The sequence below is a fragment of the Cololabis saira genome, chromosome 22, assembly GCF_033807715.1.
Source record: "Cololabis saira isolate AMF1-May2022 chromosome 22, fColSai1.1, whole genome shotgun sequence".
Taxonomy (NCBI): domain Eukaryota; kingdom Metazoa; phylum Chordata; class Actinopteri; order Beloniformes; family Belonidae; genus Cololabis; species Cololabis saira.
In genome coordinates this window covers 30,189,165-30,195,894 of record NC_084608.1, presented here as the reverse complement: position 1 = coordinate 30,195,894, position 6,730 = coordinate 30,189,165, and the positions used below count along the sequence as shown (strand labels likewise).

General features: G+C 46.2%; 1 protein-coding gene across 1 annotated transcript in view; it reads left to right on the top strand.

Annotated features, from left to right (window-relative positions):
• Positions 1-207: 207 nt before the first annotated feature.
• LOC133422947 (NACHT, LRR and PYD domains-containing protein 12-like) overlaps positions 208-6,730 on the top strand; it is a 256,789-nt gene continuing 250,266 nt past the window's right edge. The window contains exon 1 of the mRNA XM_061713009.1: positions 208-295. The gene's annotated coding sequence lies outside the window, so the exon portion shown is untranslated. The remainder of the gene's footprint in view (positions 296-6,730) is intronic.

Sequence of the window (6,730 nt, the reverse complement as noted above, 5' to 3'; positions counted from 1 at the left end):
GTTAAACTAACAAACATCTGAAGTCACTGTTTCCTGAAAACTATTTCATGATCTCAGGAAAAATAAACTCTGATGTTTTTGTTAAGATGAACACGAGCAGGTAACGTTCAGGTTGGGGCTCTTTAGTGAGAATCAGTGAAGAAGTGGTTTCCTGGATGACTTCATCAGTCTTTCTTGGAGTGTTTAATGAAACAGAAAATATCTTCTCCAGGGGAAGACTCTGCTTCACAGATCCCACCTGGACAGAAATGTTGGCGTCAGGTTAGAGGAGACTCAGCTTCAGGTCTGTCTCATCGTCAGTATCAGTAAAACCTCTTTCTTCCACCTCAGAAGTTTTGACAAAGTCCTTCATGAAAAGTTGTTGATTTCACGAGTTAGTGGTGTTCTAATAAAGTTTCTGTCTACAGATTCAAAGATGGTTAGTGTTTCTGGTTCATGTCTCTGAATGACTGAAGTCCAGAAGATGGATGATTGTGTGGAGAAAGAGGAGGAGAGACCAGAGTCTCCAGGATCCATCTGTCTGTCTATGAAGAGTGACCGGTCCAAAGATAAACCTCCACACTTCAGTAAAGAACCTGGACCCTCAGACACAAAGTAAGACAACTGTTGTTAACTGATTCTATGACTCATCATTGTAGAATGATGACGCCCCCCCCCCCCTTTGATCATCCCGCTGCTGCTTCCACATGCTTGCGTGGATGTCTACTGTGCTGCTGACGTCCGCGACTCCCCCAGTCTGGCCTTCGGCAGGAGGGTCCCCCCTTATGAGCCTGGTCCTGCTCAAGGTTTCTTCCCTCCTAAAGGGGAGTTTTTCCTTGCCACTGTTTGGCAACATCTGTTGTATTAGACACTATATAAATAAAATTGAATTGAATTGAATGATCGAGGGAAGGCTTCTCTCATTTAAAGGAGCTTGAGGCCGGATTGTGGCAGGATTTATGAAAAAAATCCGTATACATTTTAAGTTTTCTAGTAATAATGTCAGATGAAGCGTTCCAAACCCAAAAGAATGATCCCTCTAGTGTATCTCTCCTTTGCCTTGAACAGGCTGTGTGCTGCAAAATGTGCTGCAATTTGGTCCCGAATTTCCCGTGCTGGGCTGTGGATGTGACGTCACATGACGCTGCATGCACGTTCTCCCCGTTCTCCCGTGCCGACTTGACTGTTGGCTGCAGTACCCCCAACGGCCGTCGTGGTGAAGGGTGGCGCTAGAGAGTCTCATTTCTTAAAAGGAGCCTCAAGCTCCTTTAACTCGGCTTTATTAACAGCTCTCAGCATACAGCTGACAACAACCAACATAAGACAAGCGTGGAGTTTTCTGAAAGACCCGTAAAGCATCATACCTGTCACGTAAAACGTCACTGTCGTAAAACTGTCGTAAAACTGTCGTAAAACTGTCGTAACGATCACTTTATATATAAATCAGTATATGACATCTCCCCACTTTTTATGTTATTTCTAATAACACAAGATGCATATAGTAACTTTCAATAACCCCAGGCAAACAATAATACCAGCCAGAAAATGTCAAATAAGCCTTCCTTATAAAACATAAAATGTATAACAGTAACAATGTTACTTCTCTAGTAAACACAATTACCCTGTAAATATTTCTCCTTTAACAGTAATATTTCCGTAAACAAATTCAAAGTGCAATCAGCTGTAAACCTGCCTTTCCAAAACTCAAAATGCAATTTCCTGGACCCATAACCCTTCTAATATTCTCAATTAGAATAATAACAAACAATTAGAATACAGTCATCTTACATATGTTTTCGCCTTACACCCCCTTTTTTTTTTTTTTTTTTTTTTTAATAAAGGCTCTATGAAAGATATGACAGTCTCTTTTCTCCGCTACAGGCTCAGCCTGTCGACAGGTTTGCACAGCCGTCCCGCCCTGGTGCGAAACTGCCCCGGCGACCGTGTAGGTGAAGAAACAGTCCCTGGTGTGACGACGCTCGCAGATTGGGAAGCCTCTCCTGCACTCACAGCAGATGCAGGAGGGGTCTCCTGTGCAGATTGTGAAGACAGATCCGCCCGTAGATGGCGGCGGCTCCGCCGTAACTCCGCCCCTTGCGGTGTGTTGATGATGTAGGATCTTGGAGTAACACTTTCCTTAGAAACGACTGCTGGTGTCACCCAGGCCTTTTCCTGGTCCAACTTGACTACGACTGCGTCTCCTGGTTGAAGTGGTGGAAGAGGTCTGGCTCCATGGAGGCGGTTGTAATAGAAAGCTTGTTTTGCCTTCTCACCAGCATCTTTCTGTTCTACAGTCCTTCTGTTAGGCCACTTGGGCCGAAGATTCTTCTCCAGTGTAGGGAGTGTTGTTTTAATCTTTCTCCCCATTAAGAGTTCTGCTGGACTAACTCCTGTGGTGGTGCAGGGAGTTGATCTATAGCACATGAGTGCTAGTAGTGAATCTTCCTGGCGGAGGATTCTCTTTGCAGTCTGCACTGCTCTTTCCGCATGACCGTTCCCCTGAGGATGGTGAGGACTTGATGTGATGTGTCGGAAGTCCAGCTGGTTTGCCAGCTCCTGAAATTCTGCGCTGGAGAATTGAGGACCGTTGTCACTCACCACCTCATCCGGGATCCCAAACCTTGCAAAGGTTGCTTTGAGTCTCTGAATAACCTGAGTGCTGGTAGTGGATGGTAGGTGCAGCACCTCCAGAAAACGTGAGTAGTAATCAGAGATGATAAGGTAGTTATTTTTGTTGTACTCACAGAGGTCGAGAGCTATCCTTTTTCGTGGACGGTCGGGCAGAGGCGTAGAGATGAGAGGCTCCTTTTGCTGGGCCCGCTTCTGTTCCTGGCAGCTGTGACATGACAACACTATGTTTTTCAGTTCAGTAGAAAGTCCTGGCCACCAAACTGACGACTTTGCCCTGTCTCTACATTTTGTTAGCCCCTGATGTCCGTCATGTATTCTTTTCAAGATGTCGGCTCTCATTGACTGTGGAAGGATGATCCTGCTCCCACGTATGAGCAGACCATCAGCCTCTGATAGTTCATTTTTCACCTTCATGTACTCTCTGACCGTCTGTGGGACATTTCCACTATATTCTGGCCATCCTCTTCTAACATGTTCGACGACAGACTGCAGTTCATAGTCAGTTGCAGTGGCTCTTTTGATGCTCTTCATCCTGCTTGGAGATGCAGGGATGCCCTGTATCACTGTCGCTACGTAGCACTCCACCTCGCTATGTGCATCAGTCACTTCTTTTGTGTAGGTCTGTGGGCTTCGGGATAAAGCATCAGCTATGAGTAGGGTTTTCCCCGGCACATATTTAGCCAACGGTTTATACCTCATGAGCCGCATTAAAAGGCGTTGACACCTTAAAGGGACGTTGTCGAGACTCCAGTTGTTGATGAGTGGCACTAACGGCTTGTGATCCGTCTCAAGTTTGAACTCATCCAGGCCACATAAATATTTCTCAAACTTTTCACAAGCCCACACGCCAGCCAGACACTCCTTCTCTATCTGGGCATAGCGTGTTTCAGCCTCAGATAAACGCCTGGAGCAGTAAGCTATCGGCTTCCATTCTTCTCCATGGAGTTGGAGCAGCACAGCTCCCAGTCCATAACTGCTGGCATCGGCAGACACGGCTGTGGGCCTTGTGACATCATAAAAGGCGAGAACTGGTGCCTTTGTCAGCATCCTTTTAATATCCTCAAAGGCTGATTGTTGTGAGTGGCCCCACGTCCAGATGTTCTTCAACTTAAGGAGCTCGTACAATGGTTGGCCTACTGTTGCGAGGGCTGGGACAAACTTTCCCAGGTAGTTCACCATACCGAGGAATCTTTTTAACTCTTGCACATTTTCAGGCAGCGGCAGCTGGCGAATGGCCTCAGCTTTGTCAGGGTTGGGTCTGACTCCTGATTGGTCGATGAGATGACCCAGGAAACGTAGTTGGCTCTGTCTGAGGGAGCATTTCTCCTTGTTGAGTTTCAAGCCTGTTGACTCAACGCGCTGCAGTACTTCCTCGAGCCGTGCATCATGTTGCTCCATTGAAGTCCCATACACAAGAATGTCGTCCATGAAGACTTCTACACCTTCCAGTCCCTCCAGAGTCTCCAGCATCTTCTGCTGGAAGATCTCTGGTGCACTTGTTATGCCGAAAGGTAGTCTCTTAAAGCAGTACCTCCCGAACGGTGTAATAAACATTGTCAGCTTGCAGCTATCTGGATGCAGTGGGATTTGCCAGAACCCACTGGCAGCATCCAGGGAGGAAAACACTGTTGCACCACTCAGCTTTGCTGTTATTTCATCAGGAGTCGGCAGGATGTAGCGTTCCCTTTTGACTGACTTATTCAGTTTGGTCAGATCAACACAGATTCTGGCCTTGGCTGTGTTCTTTTTCAAGACTGGGACCATGGGCGCACACCACTCAGTAGGTTGTGTCACTTGCTCGACCCCGTTGCTCTCCATCTTTTTAAAGTTCCTCTTTAACTTTCTGGAGCATGGGGAAAGGTACACGGCGTGCAGTATGTACAGCATATGGGACAGCATCATCCCTTAGCTCGATTTTCACTGTTTCAGGTTTTAGTGTGCCATGCTCACCATAAGCTTGCAGATGACAGGTGCTGGACTTTACTTCATCTACTCGCCTCACCAGATTCATCTTTACCGACAGGGTCCGGCTGAGTAGATTGTTGACTCTGTGTCCACGGACTACATAAGCTGTGAATGGGTAATCTTTCCCCTTGTGGCTGGCTGTCGCATCAAAACGGCCCAGACACAACAGCTCTCCTCCTGGGCTGTCCAGAAGGATGTCTGGTGGTGCTAGAGTCTTCTCCGGAGTGAGTGTGTGAAATGTGAAATGTGCTCATGACAGTGACATCAGCTGCTGTGTCAATTTTGAATTTTATTGGGGTGGAATCCATCTTTAACTGCACAGTCCACTGTTCACTTGTCTCTTTAACTTCACACACTGAGCCTAAAAAATATGAGGTCTGCTCATGTACCTCCTGTACAGATCCGGCCGTGTCCCCCTGCAGGAGCACTTGCGCTGCGACCTCCTCCGACTGCCTGACAGTCTGCACCGTCTGCGCCAGCTTCAGGTCCGCCATCACCTGCAGCTTGCGGGAGAGCTCTCTGTCCAAAATCCCAACGACAATACGGTCGCGGATATTTTCCTCTCTGCTCTCGCCAAACTCACAGTGTTCTGATAGCTCGTACAGGGCTCGGATAAAACACTCAGCTCTTTCCCCTGGCCGCTGGACTCGCAAGTGAAAACACGCCCATTCGTGGATGATATTCCTCCGCGGGAAGAAATACTTATCAAACTTCCCCACCACGACGGCAAAGTCAACACGGTCGTCCTCGTCAGTGAACGTGAATGATTTATAGATGTTTCCTGCCTCGTTGCCCATCGCGTAGATCAGACAGCTCACCTGCACTTCTCCGTCATCTTTATTGAGTTAAGTGGCGAGTCTGTACCGCTCAAAGCGCTGTTTCCAGTCCGGCCACTCGGTCGGCTTATCAAAGGAGAAGCTCGCCGGGGGATTAAACTTCGCCATTCCATTTTGTCCGTCCTCGTTTATCCGTGTGTTGAAACATTTCTGACACCATGTAGAATGATTGAGGGAAGGCTTCTCTCATTTAACTCGGCTTTATTAACAGCTCTCAGCATACAGCTCACAACGACCAACATACGACAAGCGTGGAGTTTTCTGAATTACCCGATATTTATTAAAGTTATTATATTATTGAAGCATCATACCTGTCACGTAAAACGTCACTGTTGTAAAACTGTCATAATGATCACTTTATATATAAATCAGTATATGACAATCATGACTTTATATTTTCTGTCCATGGTGGTTTATTTGATGATTTAAGTTCTTCAAACATCACTTTTTCCTTCTGGTTCCTGTTTTTCCACCACGGAGTCTTCTGTGTTCCTCAACCATGTGGTCCTGCTGGTTCAGAGACCAGAGTTTGGTTCAGGATGAAACCAGCTCTCCAGATCGGTCCAGGAGAGTCTGCAGCAGTTTTAGGACTCTAGTACTTGTTGATGGCATTAAAAACTACTAAAACAGGGTTTTCAGGAGGTTTGGTCACCTTGTAGTGTTTCTTCTTCTACTACTACTACCACTTACTCCTGCTGCTAATGCTACTTCTGCTACATCTGCTACCATCACTGTTACCACTGAGTTAACAACGTGGGTTATTGCAGGTTTGATTGTAGGTAAAATGCTTAACAGTTTGTAATTGTTCTTGATAAAAACAAGTTATTTTTCAACATTTTACATGTTTTTGATAGAGGACATTTTGATGTTAAATCTCCACAAAAACTGTAAATGGATTCAATCTTATTTTATCATCAACAAAAGAATTTCAGTTCATTTAAGGAAATATTGAGTTTAAATCACTGAGATGTTCAGAGGGTCAGGAAGCAGGAATGTCCTCAGATCCCTCATCCCTGTGGAAGGTTCCTGCAGAGGAAACATGAGCTCTGATGTCAGGAGGAGAGGAAAGCAGTAATCTGCTCCAGGACTGGATACAGACGAGATCAGGGATGGACAATCCTGAAGCAGGAAACATCTAACACATGCAGGACTGTGGCTGTCAGGACCAGAGTTGGAGACCCTGCTGTAGATCTTCTTCAGTGCTCATCATCAATATTATCAGTGACTGATGTGAATTTGTATTTGCAGAGGTCGGTACCGCAGTCAGAGACCAGAGTCTCCAGGATCCATCTGTCTGTCTATGAAGAGTGACTGGTCCA